The sequence below is a fragment of the Manis pentadactyla genome, chromosome 17 (assembly GCF_030020395.1).
Source record: "Manis pentadactyla isolate mManPen7 chromosome 17, mManPen7.hap1, whole genome shotgun sequence".
NCBI lineage: Eukaryota > Metazoa > Chordata > Mammalia > Pholidota > Manidae > Manis > Manis pentadactyla.
In genome coordinates, this window is record NC_080035.1 from 21,562,456 (window position 1) to 21,588,357 (window position 25,902).

Here is a 25,902-nt window from a genome sequence, read left to right on the forward strand (position 1 = left end):
AAAGTTACTGAAATTCCACACTTGAAATGGGTAACACTGGGTATAGGGATAAATAGAACGACAGATGAAGAGACCTGTCCTAAAGAATAATCATTTTACTCTCCTACTACTTACAACTTCAAATGAAATACATCCTAGATTAGGCAAATTTCCTAACATCCCATATGCAACACCCTTTCATCCTTTTCTTTCTTCTTTCTTTCTTCCTTTCTTTCTTTCTTTCTTTCTTTCTTTCTTTCTTTCTTTCTTTCTTTCTTTCTTTCTTTCTTTCTTTCTTTCTTTCTTTCTTTCTCTTTCTTTCTTTCTTTCTTTCTTTCTTCTTTCTTTCTTTCTTTCTTTCTTTCTTTCTTCTTTCTCTCTCTATCTCTTTCTCTCTTTCTCTCTCTCTTTCTCTATCTCTTTCTCTCTTTCTCTCTCTTTCTTTCTCTCTTTCTCTCTCTCTCTCTTTCTTTCTTTCTTTCTCTCTTTCTCTCTCTCTTTCTCTCTCTCTCTCTTTCTTTCTTTCTTTCTCTATCTCTTTCTCTCTCTCTTTCTTTCTTTCTTTCTTTCTTTCTTTCTTTCTTTCTTTCTTTCTTTCTTTCTTTCTTTCTTTCTTTCTTTCTTTCTTTCTTTCTTTCTTTCTTTCTTTCTTTCTTTCTTTCTTTCTTTCTTTCTTTCTTTCTTTCCTTCCTTCCTTTCTTTCTTTCCTTTCTTTCTTTCTTTCTTTTCTCCTTGCAGTGGTCTCTGTGGAGTGGTTATGTTCACAGTAAAATAGTTGTTGAAGTTTATGTGTAATGGAGTGAGGAGGAAGCAATTAATTATTTCACTCATTCATTTCACAAATATCTGAATATTTACTTTGTACAGTGCTGGGAATATTGTTAAGCAAAATAGTCAACACTCCCTGCCCTTGTGACTAAAAGAAAAATAAGTGAAATACATTGTGTGTTAAACAATAAGAGCTAAAGAGAAAAATTAAATGGAGGAAGACAGGGCCCATCCTAATAACTTCATCTTAGCTTGGTCATTGTGAAGATACTATTTACAAATAAGGTCACATGCACAGGTGCTGGGGTTTAGGACTTCAACGTCTTTGCAGGGGGTGGTGGATATGATTCAAACCATAGCAGTTGGTGAAGAAATACTTAAAAAAAAATTAAAAGTTCTGACAATACCACGTGGAGAGAGGAATCATTAAAGGAGTTGATTGCTCTCATCAGGTAATGGTGATGATGTCTGCTTCTCTATTTAATAAAGGCTAATTTCAGCCCTACAAATATTCTTAATGAATTATTTAATGAAAGCTGGCAAAAGTATACCTGCTGAACACAGATGTTGTCTTCTGTTGCTATTGGATTTGGCTATAGCATGAGAAAGGAATTAGTGATCTTTCAGGACCAGAGTGGCTGAAATTTGAACAGGCAAAGGTCTCCTTAGCCCACCCGTAGCAGCTCTGCACGCATTGGGCTAGTACCTGTGCTAGCTGCAGCCCAACACTGCCTTCGGGGTTCCTTAGTAAGCATATTTTCTTTTCACAAAGGGTAGAAAATATTATCAAGCTGAATTTTTTCCTCTGCCAACAAGTTAGGGATAATATGCACCATGTGGATCAAGCTGATCATATAAATTAAGGCTTTAAAGCACAATATCTGAGCATTTCCCAACTGAACATTGCTTTTCTGTATAAATTAAAAATGTCTAAAAGGAAGCTTATTAGAAGGAGACTATCAAAGCTTTTTATGAGCATTCCTTCTCTTTTGATCTATGTAATTTTCAAAAAGTGTTAGACATATCGTGATTTCCAGCACAACTGGAATTTTAAATCTTAGAATCAGAAAGAAAAAATGCAAATAGAGAAGACATGATTTTGAAGTCATGTCTATTTTGCTACAATTAGTCATTAAGCAGAGGAAATGAATTTTGGTAAAAAGCCTGTGTTACTAACACTTTATCAACCAGAAAGCTCCAGAAAAAAAGCATTTCTAATATCCCTCCCCCAACACATCCTCAGTCTGTTAACCATAAGACTCTAAGAAGGTTGTTATTTGCTTTCTTACTGGTTTGGGAAGGAGAAAGAAAATTGCATCTTTGCATCAGTGAGCTTTTTCAAACAATGGTGATTTACATGTCAATCTCCTGATTATTAAATATTATCTATATGATTTTCAACTGCATCCAATAGAAAAAATAATTTTAATCTTAGATGATAGTTTAGAAATACTAACTACTTTGAATTTACCTAAAGCCTTAGAGTAGATCAAAGTTCTTTCAAGGTATGCTTATGGATCACTGAGCCAGAACAGATCTGAAGTGGTCATTTATTTCCAATCCCTCTCTTCAAGCATGTCAGTATTAAAATATCAAATACTGGGAGATTTTCAGGTTCTCTTCTGAACTCCGTCCATGTGAGACAAAGCTAACCATGCTTCCTTGGATCTGGAATGTTACTAAATAGTAAACATAGTGTTCATAATGTGTCTAGTTTGGTGGCCATGGAAGGTGGTAGAAGAATAATTGAAGCACCTTTCCTCATCTGAATGGGAACTAAGGAGAGGTATGATCCTTAACTTTTGCAAAATTAGTTCCTCTACTTACTGGACCGCAGACTATTCAAAAGGTAGAAAAGCAAGTCTATTCGTTTATTAAGACTACCATAACAAAATAGCACAGACTGGGTGGCCTAAACAACAGAAATTAATTTTCTCACAGTTCTCAAGGCTGGAAGTCCAAGTTCAAGGTGTGGTGGTATTGGCTTCCTCTGAGGAAGCCTCTGTTCCATAACAGAACAGTCTCTTTCAAGCCTTCTCAGTGTGTCCTCACGTGGTCTCTGTGCACACCCCCCTAGTGTCTCTCTATGTGTCTTAATCTCATCCTATAAGGACATCAGTCAGATTGCATAGGGCCACCCTAACAACCTCATTTTAACTAAATTACCTTTTTAAAGGCCCTATCTCCACATACATTCATATTCTGAGGTACTAGGGTTTAGGATATCAACATATAAATTATGGGGAGACACAACTGTGCCTATAACAGAAAGCAGGTGGAAATCATCTTTTAACTTAAGTGATCATGATTCCTCTGTTCATAAAGTTTTTCACATTCTTCCTGCATAAAGGGTAAATGTAGATGTAGTCTTACTCAACTGTACAAGCTACAACTCTGTGAATTTGCCAGAGTGGAGGAAGAATTAGCAAAACATGGACTACTAAGGCAGCATATCCCCCTTCAGTACATGAAGGTTGTTAGTCTCTCAATTCTGTTCTTGAGATAAAGAGGAGATGGCATATAAATCACTGCAGTGTGGATTATGAAAGTCAAACCTTTAGAAATCTCAAACCAGAGTATGGTATCTACTGGTACATTTCAAAGCCTTGCTTAGCACAGTGTCTGGTATAAGTAGGAGCTATCTGAATATTGTATCTCTAAGTGGATTGGCCACCATCATACTCCTTCTTGTTTGTATCTCTCTCTAGTCAGTGAGCCCTATAAGAAAAGAGATTTATCACATTCACTAGATCTCCCAAGTTCCTGGCATGGTAGCAGATACATAGCAATCAATTAATTAGAACCAGTCAAATGAGTGAATATTCCTTCTCCTTTAGCAGCCACTCCAGAGCTAGCACAGTTGTAGGTGAGGCAAGTTGTGTACTTCCAAAATCACTGCCTTTGGATATTCTGAGTAGTCTGTTTCAGATTTTCTGCCTATTCTAGCTAGAATAAAGGCAGTTTCGTTTTATCATAAATCATGGGTATTTCATTTCCCCCATCCCCCACCATTGCCCTATACAATCTAGTTTTAACGCTCTTATTTAGCTAACAGAGGCAACTCAAAATATGACTTCCCATTGATTAAATTTGCTTCTGGTTTGATTAGTCTGAATCCCAGATAGGTGAAGGGCCCTCACAAGAGGGCAATTGGCAGTAAAGGCCCATGTGCTTTTTATATTTTACATAGTACAGGGTAATTTTTATTTTTCGGCATCTATTGCATTACATTTCTAGGTAAAGTGCAAACACAAAGGGTCCTCCTAACTGGCAGACGAACACGCGCTCACTTACATTTTGTGACCAGAAGGAGACCATATCCCTGTGCATTTTATCATGGTCTGGACAAATGTCGAATCTGTATACTTGCAGGTTCAAACTCCCCTCGTTTACTGTGATTCCCAGGAAAGAAGTGTGGAACAAGTGCTAGGGAGACATACCCCAACTACAGAAGGAGGCTCAGGATCAGCCCTGTTTGCTCTTCCTCTCCTCTCCACTTCCTGGAAATATGGCATTCTTCTTTGCAAGAAGACCAAGAGCTTCTGACCTATGGGGTAACAAGATACAGAAAGCAGAATAAGCAGCAAAATGCACGATTAAATGTTATCCCTAAAGGTTTCATTCATTATCAGAATACAGATCATCCAAAGGGAAAATTTAACTAACCAAAAACTTCATTCAGCTCGATGAAGCTGCAGACGTTATAAACTGACTCTTTCCTAATGAGCACCAAACCTTGAATTGCTCCTGCTAGAGAGCAGCTGATCTTCACGGATACCTGTGTACTACTAGACATTAGGAAGGAAGGTGAGTGCTGTCCTGTCCTCATAAAACACATTTTTTGTCTTTCCCTGAACTCACTATGTTTATGAGTACTAGCTATGATTCTGGAGATGGAAAATCTGATATCGTCAGCACAAGTTAAACAAAATGAAAAGAGAAAAAAAACCTACACCCATCTGGACTTCCATATGCTCTGTAGCCAAGAGGCTAATATAATTCCTTGAATGTTGGTTATAAAGCAATGTGATATGGGTAACTGCTATGCACTGCACTTATTTAGACAAGTGTTCTTTCTACTCAATAAACCTTTGAAAGGATTAAAGTAAATCAGTTCCAATTATCTGTCCATAAGTTCTTCCCTCCTATACAAGTTTGACCATAACCTACAACTGATCCCTCTTTTTACCCCAGTCTGACTCCCAGTCTGCTGGACCAAGTGTAGTGAGAAGATAAGACATCCCGGGAACTGTTGAGAAATTTAACATGACAATGGTGCTAGGGGCACTGCCAGGCAGGGGTCTGCAGAGAGATGCCTAAAGGGAAGGAGCCCGACTGTGAACTGCCTTACATGCTCTGTTATGGATTATATCTCTGAGCATCAGAAACCTTTGGAGTAATGTGATGATCTTTGTTTTAAATAAATATTTGGGGGATAGTATGCACAGTGTGTGCAAGAAGAGAAAAAATAGGAGGGGTCACTAACTCAGGGAGATTGCCATGGTCTAGCAGAGAAATGATGAAGGCCACACTATGCAACACCAAGAGAGATGGAGAGAAAGGGCTTAAATTCAGTTGATTTATATACTGGAAAAACTTACTCCCTGCTCTTCAAAGAAACAAAGCAAAAGGAAACTCTAAGGAATCTTCGGGATTTTTACAACCCCTAATATAGAACACTTAGGGAGACCTCTAGTGTGCTTTTGAAGACTATTGTGAGGTGGGGGGTATCTTAAAATTATATACCTTAGTTCTTTATCTTATAGGAGCAATAGTCATTAAATGTTCTAATTTCTCAACCTGTGACTTGCTTCCTTATTATTTTTGTAAGGCATAATTTTCAGTATCCTAATTTTTTTCTTTTACACTGAATGTAAAAATATCCTTCATTTTTGTGCCACTTTCATATTTTTCTAATGATGCCTCCAATTTTCATCTCTGAAAGCTCCAATAATAGCTCCAACCACTGACCCTTTAGCACACTTCATAATGAAGTTAAAACTAAATAGATTTCAACAATCTAGTTGAAATGTTTCTAAATCCCCTTTTATAGACATCCTTTAAAGCTAGAGACCACACAATGAATGGTCTTTGTGCCGATTATTAAAAATAAGTAAGAGGACGGGGAGATTTTGGAAGATAGATTTCTTCTATGCTAACATCTACTCAAAACTCTTGTTATAATATGAAAGAACTGAAAAGACCTATAACTCAGTGTGCAGAAGTAGCAAATGAATCCTATCACAGTACAATTTACAAAGATTGCACTGTGCTAATGAAAACTCTCCCGTTTTTCCACCTATTTTCACCTATTTGAAAGGACAGGCCAGCTCAGCTGAACCCTGTTTTGCGGGTGAGCAGGTTCAAGGTCAGCCCGTCAGAGGTCGCTTCAGAAGAGCCCCAGGGCATGATGTGAATTAGATAACCATACTGCCCTCAGCAGAGCTGGGCACGCTGACGTTCAAGGACCCAGAGCTCATGGTACAGGAGAGTCAGAATCTCAGATGTTAGAGGCAAGTGGGAAGAGCAGAACGTGAGACATTTTAAAAGAATTAATAGTTCAATTGGGTGGAGGGAAATCACCTAATATCCTAACTGAAGCTTCTTAGGAAGCCTGGACATAAACTTACTTCATCAGAGAAGCAGATTCTTCTGATTTCTACTTGTTTTTTACTTTGTTATAGAAATGAGCACAGGTTAAAGAGAACTGCATATGTTGGGCCACAGTTTGGAGCACATACCCCACTTCTGTGGGAAAGACAGCATCAGAAGCCCTCACCTGTTCTCATGATGCACTGTGCAGAGAGACAAGCTCTCAGGAAATAAATAAGCTTGTCAGTTCACTAAGAAAGCAACAGACCAGCTGTCACTCTATTGCACAATACTTAGTTTTTAATTTTATCCAGAAGACATGAAAACAAGTGTCCAGTACCACCTTTCATTTCTCTTAAGTAAGACAATGGAACAAGTTCTTCAAGTCACAGAGGAAAAATGTAATCAGAGTAACTGAAATAAGGAGGTAATAAGGAAGTAACTGAAAAAATAATAATAATCATAAGGGAGAAGTACTCAACAGCCACTAACTCTGCCGGGTTTTCAATGGGCCTTAATTGTGTCAGCAGTCTTTAAGGGCAGCTTCCATTTTCACCAGTATAAGCCCACATTTCAAAAACAAATTGGATACCTGCATGAACAAGCAGGCAGTTAGGCAGCTAATTACTGTTTGCAATTCAATTACCTAATTACTCTGGGCAAGTGTAGGGTGTTTGTGCAAGCAAACAGTCCCACCCACAAATATTGCAAATTTGATTAAGAAGGCTTAGGTGCAAAGATCCATGTTCACTGCTAGTGCCTAATAGGCTCAGTAATTTTCCCCCTGGGCCCAGGAAGGTCCTGGTTAAACACTCTTCTAGGAATGAAGTGGCGAAAAGCCTGCCTAAACAGACTTCACAAGTGTCTCCCCAAGTCAAGACGAGGCTAACCTGGCACTTCACCTTGCCACTACCCAACATGTGATCTGTGGATCGGCAACATTGGCATCTTCTGGGAGCTTGTTTGAAAGGCAGAATCTTGGGGCCCCATCCCAGACCTACTGAATTAGAATCTGCATTATAGCAAGATGCAGGTGATTCATATGTACCTCTGTGTTTGAGAAGCACCTCCTGAGATGGCTGCTCAAGGAACAAGATTGTCTTTGGCTTCAAGTTATGCAGTTACATCTGTATGGGGGATGTCCTTGAAAGCCTTCCTTTAAAATGATAGCAGTGCAGGTAGAAGGAGTTGACCAATAGTTACTCAGCCACAATGAGCAAGCCTGATACTTCAAGAGAGTTCTAAACTTGCAGGCCTTTAGGAACATATATTTAAAATACTAATTCCAAAAGTACCAGCATCTGCCCTAGGAGAGAGCAGAGATAGCTGGCTACCTCCCTAAACAGCTTTCACTCCACAAACAGCTTTCACACATCATTCCATGAATGTTCTCCACTCATTTAGGATCCATTTGATCCATGATATTTGTCTTCATCTGGGACTACATGTTCAGCAGCAAAATCATTCTGTGAATGTCCTCAACCAGGACTTTTGAGTCCAATTATCAGCACAATCTGCCTCCACAGAACAATATAGGAGGAGTCTATTTTGTGGTCTCTGCCAACGTCTACAGAGACATACCAACCACACTGATGCATTTACCCAAATATTACTGCAAGGATCACCATGCAGCCTCAGGGAGGGGTGTTTTCTGCTCCCAAATAGACTGTTTCAACCACCTCATCAATTTCGCTCACTTTGCATGGTGCTGGAACCTGAGAGCAGTGCCATTTTAAGCAAAATTGTGTAGTTTGTCTTCATGATGCAGAGGAAAAGCACTGCCCAGGAATTGGGGACCGGACGCCACCACTAACCAGCTAGTTAGCAGGCAAGGTACTTGAAGCTCCATCTCCTCATCCATAAAATGAGGGGATGGAATTGTATGGTTTCCTAATTCCCTACCATTCCTACAATAATTTGTCATCATCCTTCCACACTAGGGCTCACACTTGAGTTTCTAAGTTCACCTCCAGCTGCCAAGATATCCCAACAAAGCATATTAGGCCTTCGGATTCCAGGCAGTTCCTCAGTGTATCTCCTATCTATTCTTTCCTATTATGAATCACATCCAATTCAGAGCTTCCTTCAGCTAACTATTCCATTGGCAACCTTCCAAAGGGCTGTACTCCAAAGTATTAGCACCTAATTTAAGTGTCTTAACTTTCCCATGGAGTATTTGGATTTGAATGGAAAACTCTTGCTGTAACACAGAGGACTCAAGTTCTAATGTTGAAAATTAAACTTCTTGTCCTAATAAGGAAACTATGTTATTTCTATAAATAGCTAAAGCACTGATCATGAGGTCACAAAACACAATCCATCTCTATTTGTTTCAACAACTGAGGCCCAGAGAGATTAACTTGCTTGTCCAGGAAAATGCTGCTAGGATTAGAGTTAATATTTCCCAAATCTCAACATTGTAAGAGGTTCAGCTTTTTTATTATTATTATAAAGGCAACTACAGTTTGAGGTAAGTGTTAACCAATCAACATGGTCATTAACTATGTCTCCCAAAAGGTCAAGGGTAAATCTCCGAAGGGGAATGGATAGCATTTCAGGATTTCTTCTGTAAAGAAGAAAAGAAAATATCTTTCACAATAATGCTTTAAAGTAGTTGTCAACGCTGAAGTTAGTGGGCTCTTAAAATCAATCATTCAACAACCCTAAGGGAAAAGGCAATATTGCTGAGAGCACAAAGATTATTACAAGGGACCAAGGACCAAGAGAAGCAGGAGGATGCAGTGAAACCTCAGGCGCTCTGCCCCATCACTCACTGGGGGCAACAAGTTTACATCTTCAGCCACAATTGGACTAGATGATCTCTAAGTTCTTCTCATATTCTAAACATTCTTTGAAAAAACATGGTAAGTGGGAATAATGAATAAAACCTAAAATAAAGTTTAGTAAGAAAAAATAAAAGGCCTGACACATGCATTATATAAACAACTGTACAAGTGCTGGGGGTTGAGTTTGTTCTCCTCGGCTCTTGTCCCCACCACAACAAAGAATTGAAGGGCAGGGACACAGTAGTGACGCAGAGTTAAGGTTTTATTTGAATGCACTCCAAGAGAGGAGTGGGCCAGAGTCAAGCAGGCAAAGGTAGGTTTACTGGAAAAAAGCAGAGAGGAAAGAAAACAGAAGGAGGAAAGGGAAGCTCAGTGAACTCCTACTCAGCAGAGGGCACATCCCCTGCCAACTCTTAAAGCCAGTGTCACCTGGCACCCAGGGCCCACCTGAATCTGCACAGCGTGGGAACTGAGTCCCTATCACCCCGGGGTCCAGAGGAGCCACAGAGCACTAGATGGAGTGAGATTATGTCTTGAAAGCTTTCCAAAGGCAACGAAAGGAGACACTTGAAGAAAGGCAAGTGCGGGCAACTTCAGAGAAGAGGCAACAAAATGGAGAGAGAAGCTGAACAAAAAGAGAAAGCGCAGATGAGCAAATGCCAGGTGTTTATTACTGCTTTAAATGAAACTCTTCCTGTCTAGGGAATAGCAGTAGATCATTCATTTTCACAGGGGGATATTTTTAGTCTATTTTGCTACCATACAGAGAAGATTCTTCTACAAAACTATAACAATTAAGACACTCTTGATGTCACTGATTAAAACAAGGCTATAACCTATTAGTAACCTTTACTTTTTGCTGATGAGATACAAATATCTTGTGTTTATAAGTAGAAAACTCATTTTTTTCTGTATCCAGTAAATGAATGCTCTCTATGGGCCTTATTTAAGGTTGTCATATCTCATTGGCAAATTTTATTTTTACCTGACCAGTTGAAAATGCATCATGTTTAATGGCAAAAATTCTTATTACTAAACTTCATGAAGAAGCATGATGCCTTTGCTTTGTATTCTTGCTTTCTTTGTTGCTGCTAGTATAACTATAATTTATTAAGATGTGATTGTCTTCTTGGTAGTGTGGCCATCTGTGTTATTAATGCAGAAGCAAAACACAATCTGCTCCTTTTATCTTACGTCTACCACTGCTGCCCCCTCCACCAAATCCAATGATCATCTCATTTTGACTTGCCCAAGAGGCACGAGCAATTTTCTGATTTTAAGAATCTCCATTTTGAGAGTGTTTGAAGTTCACCTTTTCTCTAGACACAAGAGAATCACTAAAACTCTGACAGTACACATCATAATCAAATGTGCAGATGTCCACAACTATTAATTAGCAAGGGTATTAAAATTATCATAGACAAATGTTCCTCTATAGTTTGTATCACTATGTTCTGTTTTGAAATTGTATTATATTACCCCAAGAAAAGACTGGAGACACAGAGAAGAAGGAGACATCAATCCATAAATGAGTGACTACCTTTCATAATTAGAACAATAAGTTACTAATATTTCTCTTCTGTTTGGGGAAAGGAAAAAAGGGAGCATTGATAGGCAGCTGATAGGCAAAATGAGGCCCCAACATGCTAGAAGGTGAGTACAAGAGCCTGTAAGAATGTTGGAGATTGTACATAAGGGGGATGCAAAGACACTGGAAACTATTCTTACCTGCTTTTTAGTTTTTCCTGGGTCATGGTGAACATAATTACCAAAGAAAATGGTTGTGCCAACTCATACCTGAGAAGGAGGTAGAAACAGCCTCAACTAAAAGAACCTCTGGACCATCCCATACCAGTACAAATCTCTTCCCTTGTCAAGGCCTCTGAAGAACCAACCACACTCTCCCCAGTAACTCTCCAGAGCTTCTCAAGAAATGTTCATTGATTAAATGACTATCCTTAGGGAGTTCAGTCCATTAACTGACTTGGGATCTCTAACTCATGTCTTCCTCTTGATCACCACTAATTTTACCAAGTGTCTGGCACATGTTAGAAGCCCAGGGAAAGAACAGGAAAGCCCAGAACAAACAAACCACACAACCAAGTTCATTCTCCTAAGTGTCAGAAGCCACGGGCCTTTGCTGGACCTCCTGCCCACTAGCCGTGGGTGTCAGGGAAGCAAACCCTCAGTCTGGGTCAGCCTGTTCTAACAGTCCGGTGTCAGAGGGTTGCCAACTTCTGAAGATACGAAGAAAGAGTTATTGAAAATAACTAGCATTACTCTATGTTCTCCTGGAGGGAAGGTCATTTATATTTTTTATTTCATTTGATTCTCCAGACATGCCTATGAGTGAGCAAGGGTAGATACCACATTCACCACTTAGCAGCTGAAGAAATCAAGGCAAGGAGGTATTGAGACTTTCCACACTCATCAGTGTCACTCAGCTCTCACTAGCCATTTTTTAAGGTCATATGGAGATAAACAAAATTAGGATTAGAAACCAGGTGCCCAAGCCCTAATTTAATGCTCTTTGGCCGAGTCAGTTGCTTTCTTCCCAATACTACTCAATTCTCTTCAAAAGAAAAGCTATTAATTCCACATTAGTTCCAGGAACTGTTCTAGGTTCTAATGAATCAATCAAGTCCACAGGAAACTCAAAATTTTAAAGTTAGACAGGTAAATCAATCATCAAATGATTTGTACTATGGATTATAATGGAAGTTCACAAAGGATGCTGTGAGATCACAATAGAAAGAACTCTTAATTTTGTCGGAGGATGTCAGAGGTGATAATATTTGAGCTAGTTCTTAAAATGTAAGTAGGAGTCCCAAAGTAGAATAGAGGTAGGAAAAATCCTTGCAGAAAGAATAAGATGAAAAAAGGCACCTAAATATGTAGGCAAGTGGCATTCCAAAGTTAGGACCAATGGTTTAGAGACATTAAATTAGGGCTGGGTGGGGAAGAGGACTATGGGCCTATATGCTGGGTTAATGAATTGGGGCTTAGCCCTGTGGGCCAAGGGGAGCTATGGAAGAATCCTCTAAAAATAGTTAAGTTTGTTATCAATAACCTATTAAGAGCAGTGTACCAGGTTACAGACATCATTCTACTGGCATTTGGACTGGAAATGAGGACCACAAGGCTCCTTTTGCTTATGCTAACCCATCTTCCCCAAAGATGACATCACCATTCACCTCCCCTTCCACTGTATCTAGGAGGCATCTAATGTAATTGAACATCTGTAGCAAGTTCTATGTTTGCAGTGAATGGAGTCACTCATTCCTGCTACAGGATCTTCATTATAATTGCATGGAGCTTTCATTGTGGGCCATATTATGAGGACATACTCAGTGCTGGCACAGGCGAACTGCCTGGTAGAGCCAGCTGCAAATGTCATGTCCAGCTTTTACGCACAAAGTGAATGGGAACTTAAAAAAAAATTCAGCACCCATTATCATTGTGATTCGTCTTCTTCCCATCAGCACCAGACTGTCTCAGATTACATTGTCTGGCTTTCAGGGAAGAGATCTAGGACAGGGTTGGAGGGAAGGGGGTTGTCACTGTGGGGTCGAGGACCTCTCCTCTGTGGCTCCAGCTACAGACAGCCACGCTCCGTGCTGATAGTCGAGCCAAGGTCTTCACAAATGACGGCTGAAAAAGCCCTTATAAAACAGAATATGAACCCTGGAGCCTACTGCTCCCAGCAGGAGTAGAAGCAGCAGGGAACAGTAGGAGCTAACTGTAATTTTCTTTTTCTGTAATAGCAGAGCAAGGAGAAAAAAATGTCACGGACATGAGGGAGAGGAAATGGGAGATCTTTATGCTGAGCCACTAAATTCACTGGAGGCTAAAAACCATAGAAGGTAAGTTCACATAAAACATTGTTCAACATTTCACCTGGTATGTCCAAGAACCTTGGGTGCATGGATTTTTAAAATACAGCCATCTCATCTATAAACAGGGAGAAATTATCTTGCCTAAAACCTTGGTACTAAACTATGGGGCCCTAGGTGTCTGTATCTGTGACGGTCCAATCAAAAAAGTAATTTATTATAGGGATTTGGCTTTATAAAATTGAGGGAGCCAGTAAATAATCTTTGCAAGGCTGTTGTCTCTGCGAGCCTATTGTCTTTGCATCTGATGCTGATATCTGCAGAGCAGGCAGCCCGGAAGGGAAGGAGAGGTATGGAGAGAGAGTACAAGCTAGAATCTTTGTAGTGTCTCTTACTGTCTCCTACAGAAGAAAATGGATCCTTGGTCCCAGGGATAAACACACACCTAACCTATGGGTCAGCAAAGATGAAGAAGGATCCAGGAAAGGTACAGCAGCTGTTAGCCCAGCTGCTGACCCACATGAATATGTATGAGCCACAAAAGCCCCTGGTGACCCTGCCTGCAACTTCTGAACATGAAAACGATGTGGCTGCTGCAGTTAGAGTTATGCCCCCCAGAGTTTGTGCAAAAATGTCTCTTGTGGCCCACCCTAATCAAAAATATACAGGGGAGGAAATTTTGGGAAATACGGCCCAGCCTAGTCAAATCAACATGTTGCAAAGTGACCACATGCCTTTAGAATTAATTTCCTGACTCTCCTTTGAGGGTAGATGGTGTATAGGTGTGTTTGTTTTTGAGGGCTGCTGTAACAAAGTACCGCAAACTGGGCAGATTTAAACAACAGGAATTTATTCTCTCATGGTACTAGAGGCTAGAAATCCAAACTAAAAGTGTTGGCATGCTACCTCCAAAGGCCCTTCAGAGCCTAGGGAAGGATGCTTCCTAGTTTCTTCTAGTCTCTGGTGATTGCCAGCAACCCTCAATGTTCCTTGACTTGTGGCTGCATATTCCAGTCTCTGCCTCTGTCTTTAGATGGCCTTCATCCTTGTATCTCAGTGTATCTTCTCCTCTTCTTACAGGAACACCAGTCATACTGGACTTAGGGCCCATGCTAAGTTAAGTATGACCTCATCATAATGTAACTAATTACATCTGCAAACACCTTGCTTCTAAATAAAGTCTCATTCTGAGGTTCTGTGGGCATAAATTTTGTCCAGGACACTATTCAACCCATCACAAGAGTCATAAGAGAAAATCTAGGCCAGGAAATGAATAGAAATCTTAGACAGAGAATTCAGCCAATGAATATGGCAGTTATAAAAGGAACAGCCTCATTCCAAAGAATTTTATGTTCAGGAGTATAGTTAGGACCCTAATTGGACCCTAAATCTGTTGACATTGGAATATAGGCATATCTAGAAGACTGGAGGGCATGCATTTACTGACTTCTCTTTTATCTCATTTATTTCCTCAGGGGCATAGAATATTGTCATTCAAAAGAGAAAAATCTAGGCTCAGAGAGATTAAACAATATGCCCAAAGCTATATAGTGAGGAAGTATTGGGACTGGGATTTGAATTCAGGTTCCATAAAGGCATCTTCTTTTATTACCCATATTATATAACAATAAATAATACTTGCTGAAGTGAATATTAACGAACTTCTTCAGGCCATTTCTCACTCATCCTTCAACGTGTATATAAAATATATCTTCCCTGAAGACCCCCCTAATTCACCTGGACAAAATCAGTTCCTTCTCTGACTTCCCACAGTTTGATCACAATTGCGCTATTGCACCTGTTCCATTGTACTCGTTATCTGTTTGCGCATCTGTTTCCTGTCTCCTGTGCAGGTGCTGTAGCTCACCATTGCAGTTTTCCTGTACCCTGCCCAGTGCCCGGCACATAATAGGAACTCACATCTTAACTGATTCAAGCTCCTCAGAGAAGAAGCATCACTTTCTAAAAATTCCTGGGAATGTTGTGTCTATATCCTCCCCCAATATACTATTTTCAGATTTTACAGAATCTGAACCTCTCTCTCATGCCAAATGAAGTACTTCTACTTCAATGCAAGTTCTTACTTCTTTTCCATTTTCTGTAAAGGTGTAAAATAACTAGTCTTGAAAACTTAAGAAAAAGCAGAAGGTACTTTTATGTGTACATTTTTCTTTTCCTGGTTAAATAATATCAATTCTATAACCTAATTTTGTGATATTTTTTGAAACCCTGTGAACTAAGGAACCCACACAAATATTTTTCATTTCATTTTTGTTTTTAAGTCACTTCATAACCTAAAAAAATCCGTATTAACCCCAGCCAGACTTTCAGTTCTATTTCTTCTTTATTTCCTGTTACCTTGCTCATATCTCTAGGAATAAGTATCTGCCTTCATCAGAGTCACTCAGTAGCTTCTCAGGGAAACAGATGATCGTGAAAACTGTACCAAAGAGGAAAAAGCGGCAAGGCAAGATTCACTCGGGGCCACCACCTAATTTTAGGCTCACTGATCCCCCTGGGCTATTCAGCAACTAAATTGTGTTCTTATTTATCTATGGCTGTCTATTTGTTCAGTCTATTTGTTATCCACAGTAGGGACTATAAAGTCGGAAAGGGCAAGTTTATTTTAGTCCACGGCCAGCAATCATTTCCTTAAATGTATCAATCCACGCCCAGTGATCTACATCCTGGCTGCTGAAGTTTGCTCCACAGACCAGCAGCTGCCGCCTAGCCCAGGAGCCTGTTAGAAAGGTGGAATCTCTGGCCTCTCCTCAGACCTAATGTATCAGAATCTACATTTTGACAAGGTTTCGAATACAGGAGTATTTGACAAGAACTGAACTTCAGAAATCACTCTGGCAGCACTGTGTAAGGTACTTGGAGAAGAAAGAGTCGGGGCAGGGAGGCAGCTGTAGCCAAACTAAAGCCCCTGAATGAGTGAGAGTGGAAAGGAGCAGATGATGTGAGAAACGTGCGGAGCAGAATGTATGCACCTTGCAGGGACTGAGCATGGGAAGGAGGGTGGCACATGTATGAGCAATGAGACGCAGCACTGAGAGGAGGCCACCTGTGATCCTTGATGTCATCCTAAACTGAACTTGTACTGCAGCTCGGTTCAGTTACCTAACCTATTTGAGACTGAAACTTCATTGCAACAGAGTTGTGAGGAGTGACTGAGCAAACTTGTTAAGAGGTCTCATCCAGAGTGCTTTTTATACCATGTCTTCCTCTCCCCCTTCTTACGCAAAATGTGATGCATGGGCCACCAGCATCAGCGTCACCAGGAACACATTGGAAATCGGCCCTCAAGCCTTCCCTAGACCTGCTGAATCAGAGTCTGCATTTTCCCATGATACCCAAAAATTTCAATGTCCATTGAAGTCTGAGAAGTATTTATCCTATGTAATATTCTTGGAATGCTCCCCATCCAGGTCCCCCAGCTTCTCTCTCACTCCTTAGGTTTGATGCCCCCATCCTTTCCTCCACTTCCCATCCTCCAAGAAAAATAGAAGATAGAAAGAAAAAATGAAGGAGAAAAAAACACAGTAGAGCCTAGAAGAATGTCCTGTGACTATACTATAACACTATTTTTTTTTCTTTTATTAAAACTGTCATCAAAAGGCATTTTTAAAAGTTCTAAAAAGTTTCAAAAATGTTAGAAGAAACATGACTTCCAAAGACAAATTCAGTTGGCAGTTTTTCTACAATATTTGAGGGAAGTGGGGGTTATCTCATTATTTTATAGTCAAGCTTTTAGAATGACTGATTAAAATAAAAGGCAATGTTGTAGTAACAGAAGTAATCTAAACTTAAGGCTATAAGTAGGACCTATGGCTGAGAGATAACCTTTAATTTTGTAGACTAAGGATCAAACTCAGTCCTGAATGCCTTGGCATTTGGCTACCATTCAAACCAAAGCTTTTAGGCTCTTGACATGGTGAAGCAACAATATGGTAAAGAATCAAAGGATGGAGAATTCTCCATAAGTAAGGGTTAGGTTGGGCTCTGCCAACACAGGTATGTTCTGCATCACAAACATAGGGAAGTTGCTAAGTTGGTGAGGCAGCAGCTCAAGGCAGCAGAGCATACTCTCTGACTCCAGGCAGAGAGGACACCACCATGATCTCCAAGGCCCGTGCTTGCAAAAGTGCTCATGGTGAGAAAATGAGAGCCACAGAACAGCCCTATATCAACACCTCAGATATTCATCAAACAGAAACCCAGAAGCAGACTCATACATTCAGAGAACAAACTGGTGGTTGCCAAAGGGGTGTGGGTAGTGGGATGGGTGAAATAAGTGAAGAGGATCATGAGTACAAACTTCCAGTTTTAAAATAAATGAGTCACAGGAATGAAAGGTACAGCATAGGGAATATAGTTAATAATATTGCAATAACTTGCTACAGTTGACAGACAGTAACTACACTTTTCATAGTGAGCATTTTGTATTGTATGTAAATGTTGAATCACTATATTATTCACCTGAGACTATTATAATGTCAACTATCATTCAATAAAAAATTAAACTTAAAAAGGGAAAGTTCATCCAATATGGACTCAGGTCTCCCCACTAGAATAGTCCATCACATACTTGAAATCTTCCCAAGAATACCTTCCTAAATCTTCTAACCCTAGTAAGAGTCAGCAACTGATAGAACATCCCATAATTTTATTTCAGTATTAATAAGTGAAGAATGCATGGATTAAAAAGCATATGCAACTGTTTAGTCTATCACGTTTAATATAATTTCACATTATTGGTGACAGCACCATTGTGATAGAGAACAAAGAACTAGGATGGTGGCATTCATCATCACTTCCCAGCTGAGTTATTGAGCAAGTTAAAGCTACCTTTCAAGTGCCCATGATAAAAATTTCCATTTATTGATCAATTATTCTCTGTCACAGACTGTTCTTACAAAATGTTACTGTAAGTATGGTATATAATTCCACCTTACAGATATTGAAATGAGGCAGAGAGAGGTTAATATCTTGTTCAAGGATGTACAGCTGATGAAAGATGAATCTGACCATGATATTTATACCTTTCTGACACCAAAGTCATATCCACCAAGTTCATATTGCCTTCACTAAGTCACTCCATCTTACTGCACCTTAGTTTCCTCATCTGTAAAATGAAAATTTTAGCTAACTGGTCTTTCATGTTCTTTTCTGTACTGACAATCTTTGATTCTCTGTGACCTTAGGTCAGTCAATTTATATAATGTAGAGTTTCATAATGGGTAATTTTGTATGTCAGCTTGGCTAGGCTATGTTGTCCAATTGTTTGGTCAAAACTAGGTTAGATGATGCTGTGAAGATATTTCTTAGATGTGATTTACTTATAATCGGTTGACTTTCTCAATAATGTGGGTGGGCCTTGTTCAATTAGTTGAAGGCCTTAAGAGGAAAAACTGAGATTTCAGAGAGAAAAAGTAATTTTGTATCAAGACTATAACAATAGAAACCTTGCCTGAGTTTCTGGCCTTCTAGCCTGCCCTACTGCCCTCAAGACTGCAAAATCAATTCTTACCTGAGTTCCCAGTATACCAGCCTGCCTTATAGATTTCAGACATGTCAGCCTCCATAGTACTAAAAAGGAAAAAAAAAAAAAAAAAAAAAAAAATATATATATATATATATATATATATACTTACTGTTGGTTCTATTTCTCTGGAAAACCCTGACTGATATATTTATGATGGGAAAGAAATCATTTGTAAATTTTAAATACAGTGTTATGTAATCATTTTGCCTATATGAGAGCACTAAGCACAATCCAAAGTAGATATACAGAAGAGTGACATCAGCAAAATGGCAGACTTGATCTGCCAGCAGCTTGATCTTGGACTTCACAGCTGTCAGAACTGTCAGAAATGAATTCCTACTGTATATAAGCCACCCAGTCTGTGGTATTTTGTTATAGCAGCCTGAACAGACTAAGATAAGGGACAAAAGAATTATAAGAGAGACAGAATTAACAAAATGGCAATAGTAAATCCTACCCAGCATAATTTCTTTAAATGTAAATGGATGAAATTCGTCAATCAAAAGGCACAGAGTGGCCAAATAAATTATAAAACAAAACCAAAATCTAATTATGTGTTGTCTGTATGAGACTTGTAGATTTAAGAACACACATAGGCTGGAAGTAAAAGGATAGAAAAAGCATATTCCATGTGATGATAACCAAAAGAGAGCAGGACTGGCCATATCTATATCAGACAAAGTAAACTTTTAAGTAAAAAAAACATATACAGAACATTTACCGAACAGCTGCAGAATACACATTCTTCTCAAGTGCACATGGAACATTTCCAGGATGTTATGTCACAAAACAAGTCTTAACAGATCTAAGAAGACTGAAATCATGCCAAGTAACTTTTCTAGCCACAATGAAATGAAACTAGGAATCAATAATAGAAGGAAAACTAGAAAATTCACAATATGTGGAAATTAAACAGCACACTCTTACACACTAGTGGGACAAATAAGAAATTGAAACAGAAATTAGAAAATTTCTTGAGACAAATGAAAACAAAAATACAGCATACCAACATTTATGAGATGCAGCAAAAGCAATGAGGGAAATTTATGATAAAGGCCTACATTAAAAACATATACCTTAAGTAAACAACCTAACTATACAACTCAAGGAATTGAAAAAAGAAGAACGAATTAAGCCCAAAGTTAGCAAAAGGAAGATAAAACTAAAGATTAGAGCAGAAATAGAGAACAGAAACAATAGAAAAAGTCAATGAAAATAAGATTTGTTTATTTGTTTTTTAAAAGATCAGCAAACCTGACAGATCTTTAGCTAGACTAACCACAAGAAAGAGAGGAGACTGAAATGAATAGGATCAGAAATGAAAGAAAAGACAATAAATGATGTCATAGAAATAAAAAGGATTATGAGGCAACTATAAACAATTGTGGCCCAAAAAATTTGGATAACCTGAAGAAACCTAGAACTTACCAAGACTGACTCATGAAGAAATAGAAAATCTAAACAGACCCTTAACAAGTAAGGAGATTAAATCCATAACCAAAACTCTCCTAAAAAGGAAAATCCCAACACCAGATGACTTCACTCATAAATTCTATCATTTAGAGAAGATTTAATGCCAATTCTTCTCAAACTCTTCTAAAAAAATTGAAGAGGAGGGAATATTTCCACATTCGTGTAATGAAGCCAGAATTACCCTGATACCAAAGCCAGAAAAAGACACTGTAAGAAAAGAAAATTGCAGGCCAGTATCCCTGATGAATATAGATAAAAACAAATCCTCAGCAAAATAACAGCAAACAAAATTCAACACACATTAAAAGGACGATACACCATGACCAAATAAGATATATCTCCAGGATGCAATTATGATTCAACATATGAAAATCAATGTGATACCTCACATTAATAGAACAAAAATTAAAAATCACATGATTATCTTAATAGATGCATAAAAAATCTGATAAAATTGAACAGCTCTTCATCATAAAAACACTCAATAAACTAGGGATAGAAGGAAAGTACTGCAACATAATAAAGAACATACATGAAAAGCCCACAGCTCACATCATACTCAACAATGAAAAATGGAAAGTTTTTCCTCTAAGATCAGGAATAAGACAAGGATGGACACTCTTACTGCTTCTCTTCAACATAGTTCTGGAAGTCCTAGCTAGAGCAATTAGAAAAGAAAACCAGATAAAAGCAAACCAAATCAGAAGGCAAAAGCAAATTATTTCTGTTTGCAGATGACTTGATCTCATACATAGAAAACACTAAAAATTACATACACATATATTATACACACACACAATCAGAACTGATAAATGAATTTAGCAAACTGTAAACAGAATATCAACAAATAAAAATCAGTTGTGTTCTTATATACTAACAATGAACAGTCTGAAAGGAAATTAAGAAAATAATTCCATTGACATTAGTATCAAAGTGAATAAAATACTTGGGGATAAATTTAACTAAGGAGGTGAAGACTTGTATACTGAAAACTACAAAACATTGCTGATGGAAGTTAAAGAAGATACAGATAAATGGAGGGATATCTCGTGTTTGTAGATTAGAAGACTTAATATTATTAAAATATCTGTACCATCCAAAGCAATTGACAGACCCATTGTAACCTCTAATGGTATTTTTTACAGAAATGGGAAGAAAAGCCAAAACCCTAACATTCATCTAGAACCACAAAGGACTCCATATAGCCAAAACAGTCTTGAGAAAGAACAAAGTTGGAAACCTCACACTTCTTGCTTTCAAAATATATTACAAAGCTACATTAAATAAAACAGTGTGTCCCTAGTAAAAAACAGATATGTACACTAATGGAACAGATTAGTTACCCAAGGAATAAAAACATGTATATATGGTCCATTAATCTTCAGCAAGGGTGCCAAGAACAAGCAATGGAGAAGGCATAATCTCTTCAACAAATAGTTTTGGGAAAACTGGATATTCACATGCAAAAGAATGGGATTGAGCTCTTATCCTACGCTATATGCAAAAGTCAACTCAAAATGGATTAAAGACTTAAATGTAAGACCTGAAACTGTAAAACTTCTAGAACAAAACATAGAGGGAGGAAGGGATTCAACTTGGTAGCGTGAGAGGTGAGATGGAGAACTCCCAAAACCACAAATTGTATGAAAATATAGTTAATTAATACAACTAACCCTAAAACAGCAACAAGAAAGAAGGCTGAACCACCAGACTGCATACAGACCTCACAAACAGAGCAGACCTCATGAAACAGGGCAACATATGAAAGCCTTAATCCAGCGGGACCCGAGCCCTTCCCCCACCCCAGCTCACTGGTGGGAGGAATAGAAATGGAGCAGGGAGGGGGTAGATTCTTGGGACTGCTGAACACCTAGCCCTGGAGGTCTGCTTTGTGAGCAGAAACCTATATTGTGTGGTGCCCTGGACACTGGGGAGTTGAGACAGGTGGAGTACTTGAGAGACTGAGATTCCAGCTGTTTGAGGAGGAGGGGATCCACATCCAGCTGCTCTGTGTCAGAGGAAAGGAAGGTGGTCTGAGAGGCTTCCTAGCAGGGAGAGGATGGCTGAAGGGGCAGGGTTTGCATGGAGCTTGCTGCACGGGAGAAGGGAGAGCTGGACAAGGTTGCCTGGGCATGCTCGGCCCAGCTGGTCTTTGAAGAGCTTCAGGTGCTCCATTCCTCTGGCTGCCTACTCAGCTCCGAGGACCCTGCCTTCTGCACCTCCTTCCTAGCCTGCCAGCACCAGTTGGCAAACTGATAGTCACTGTGCTTGAGTCAGGCCAGCCAGAGGGAGACCCCACCTGCAACAGCTAGAGATGCAAAGCACAGAGGCTTACACCTGTGTGCTTGGCCCACTGGCTCTGACACCGGAGACAGGCACTGGAGACAGGAATCAGGAAACAGATCTTTCCTCCCACCAGGCACCAGCACTGCTCCCCTATGACCCCCAACCTCACTCTAGGGGCTCAGCACTTCCAGAGACTAGATCTTCTGGGTATGAGTAGGCACCACACAGAAATATGAAATGTCAAAAGAACATGGTTCAGACCAAAATCTCACAAACCCCAGGAAAAGGGCCAAATGAAACTGAACTCACCAATCTTCCTGAAAGAGAGTTCAAAATAAAAATTATAAACATGCTTATGAAAGTACAGAAAAATATTCAAGAACTCAGGAGCGAATTTAAAAAGGAGATTCAATCATTAAGAAATTCCATATCTGAAATGAAACATGCAATGGAAGGATTTAAAAGCAGATTAGATGTAGTAAAAGAGACAGTAAATGGAATAGAAATTAGAGAAGAGGAATACAAAGAAGCTGAGGCACAGAGAGAAAAAAGAATCTCTAAGAATGAAAGAATATTGAGAGAACTGTGTGACCAATCCAAATGGAACAATATTCATATTATAGGGGTACCAGAAGAAGAAGAAAGAGAAAAAGGGATAGAAAGTGTCATTGAGGAGGTAATTGCTGAAAACTTCCCCAATCTGGGGAAGGAGATAGTCTCTCAAGCCATAGAGGTGCACAGATCTCCCAACACAAGGGACCCAAGGAAGACAACATCAAGACATATAATAAATAAAATGGCAAAGATCAAGGATAAAGACAGATGTTTAAAAGCAGCTAGAGAGAGAAAAAAGATCACATACAAAGGGAAACCCATCAGGCTATCATCAGACTTCTCAACAGAAACCTTACAGGCCAGAAGGAGTGGCATGATGTATTTAATGCAATGAAGCAGAAAGGCCTTGAAGCAAGAATACTCTACCCACCCAGGTTATCATTTAAATTTGAAGGATGGATTAAACAATTTTCAGATAAGCAAAAGCTGAGAGAATTTACCTAACACAAACCACCTCTACAGTGTATTTTGGAGGGACTGCTATAGATGGAAGTATTCCTAAAGTTAAATAGATGTCACCCAAGGGATAGACAGAGAGTACAGAATATGATTCATAACATACAAAGAATGGAGGTGGAAGAAAAAGGAGGGGAAAAAAAAGAAGAACCTTTAGGTTGTGTTTGTAACAGCATACTAAGTGAGTTAAATTAGACTGTTAGATAGTAAGGGAATTACCCTTGAACCTTTGGTAACCACAAATCTAAAGCCTGCAGTGGCAATAAGTACATACCTGTCAATAATCACCCTAAACGAAATGGTCTAAATACACCAATCAAAAGACACAGAGTCACTGAATGGATAAAAAAACAAGACCCATCTATATGCTGCCTACAAGGGACTCACTTCAAACCCAAAGACATACACAGACTGAAAGTAGAGGGATGGTAAAAGATATTTCAAGCAACTAATAAGGAGAAAAAAGCAGGAGTTGCAGTACTTATATCAGACAAAATAGACTTCAAAACAAATAAAGTCACAAGAGACAAAGAAGGACATTACTTAACGATAAAAGCATCAGTCCTACAAGAGGATATAACTATTATAAATATCTATACACCCAACACAGGATCACCTGCATATGTGAAACAAATACAAACAGAATTAAAGGGGGAAACAGAATGCAATGCATTCATTTTAGGAGACTTCAACACACCACTCACCCCAAAGGACAGATCCACCAGACAGAAAATAAGTAAAGAGACAGAGGCACTGAACAATGTATTAGAACAGATGGATCTAGCCGACATCTACAAAACACTTCATCCAAAAGCAGCAGGATACACATTCTTCTCAAGCACACATGGAACATTTTCAAGAATATATCATATACTAGGCCACAAAAAGAGCCACAGTAAATTTAAAAAGATTGAAATTGTACCAACCAGTTTCTCAGATGACAAAGGTATGAAACTAGAAATAAATTACACAAAGAAAATGAAAAAGCCCACAAACACATGGAAGCTTAATAACATGCTCCTAAATAATCAATGGATCAATGACCAAATAAAAACAGATCAAGCAATATATGGAGACAAATTACAACAATAATTCAACAACACAAAATCTGTGGGACGCAGTAAAGGCTGTGCTAAGAGGGAAATATATTGCAATACAGGCCTACTTCAGGAAAGAAGAACAATCCCAAATGAACAGTCTAAACTCACAATTAATGAAACTAGAAAAGGAAGAACAAACGAGGTCCAAAGTCAATAGAAGGAGAGACATAATAAACATTAAAGCAGAAATAAATAAAATTGAGAAGAATAAAACAATAGAAAGAATCAATGAAAGCAGGAGCTGGTTCTTTGAGAAAATAAACAAAATAGATAAGCCCCTAATCAGACTTATCAAGAAAAAAGAGAGTCTACACACATAAACAGAATCAGAAATGAGAACAGAAAAATCATTATGAAGAACAGTAAGGAGATTCTTTAAAAAAATTTTTTTAGTAATCTAGTAATCTCACTTCTGTGATTTATTTATTTATCCCCCGAAAATTGAAATCAGGCTCTTCAAAAGAAACATGCACCCCCACATTCATTACAGCATTGTTTACAATAGCCAAGAGGTAGAAACAACCTAAATATCTATTGACTGGTGAATGAAAAGAGATAGTGTGGCATATACATACAATAAAATACTATTTAGCCTTAAAAGGTAAGGAAATCCTATCATGTGTACAACATGCATGAATCTTAAGGACATTATGCTTATTGAAAATAAGCAAGTTCCAGAAGGATAAATACTGCACAATTCCCTTTAAATGAGGTATCTACATAGTTAAATTCATCAAAGCAGAAAGTAGAATTGTGGTTACCAGACGCTGGGGAAGAGGGAAATAAGGAGTTGCTGTTCAATAGGTAAAAAGTTTCAGACATGCAGATGAAAAATTTCTAGAGATCTGCTATACAACATTGTGTTTATAGATACCAGAATTGTAATGCACTTAAAAATTTGTTAAGAGGTTATGTTTCTTGCTTTTTATTATAATTTTTAAGTAGATATGTTAAAATTGAAAGTAAAACCAAATTAATGGAAAGAAGTACAAGAAGTGTAATTTTTGCCTTTAGTCCTAAGGCTAGCCACAGTGAAAACCATTTTTAGTTTTGTTTTTCAAAATATATCCCACAATTTTTCATGGTAAATTCCTCTATTCTAAAGAAATTTTTCTTTAAAATGTGTCCTAACTCTATCACAAGATATTGCATTCATTTCTTGTCCTAAGTCTAAGTGTTTCATTTGGTACTTGTTCATGCCTTTAGGATTCTCCATGTGCCTTTTCTTCCCTGTACTATACAATTTTTTAAATGGCTCTGAAACTTTATCATGCTATAAACTATTAAGATTCCTTGGTATTGACCAGCAGATTGATGATCTTAAACTTCATTATGAAATGAGTAATTCAGTAAGCAAGGTCGTTATCTCAGCAGATTTTATCCTCTTGGTTATACTTTTCACTTTGTTACCTAACCCTTGCCTTTCTAAATGGTTGGAAGTAGGTTTAATTTACCTGTGCTATCTA

At 38.6% G+C, this 25,902-nt stretch overlaps 1 long non-coding RNA gene across 1 annotated transcript in view; it reads right to left on the minus strand.

Moving 5' to 3' along the window:
• Positions 1 to 449: 449 nt before the first annotated feature.
• Positions 450 to 25,902, minus strand: part of LOC130681423 (uncharacterized) — a 59,062-nt gene continuing 33,609 nt past the window's right edge. Inside the window, exons 3-4 of the long non-coding RNA XR_008994567.1 lie at positions 4,188 to 4,294; positions 450 to 723 (exon numbers count right to left, since the gene is read on the minus strand). This is a non-coding gene — a long non-coding RNA (uncharacterized LOC130681423). The remainder of the gene's footprint in view (positions 724 to 4,187; positions 4,295 to 25,902) is intronic.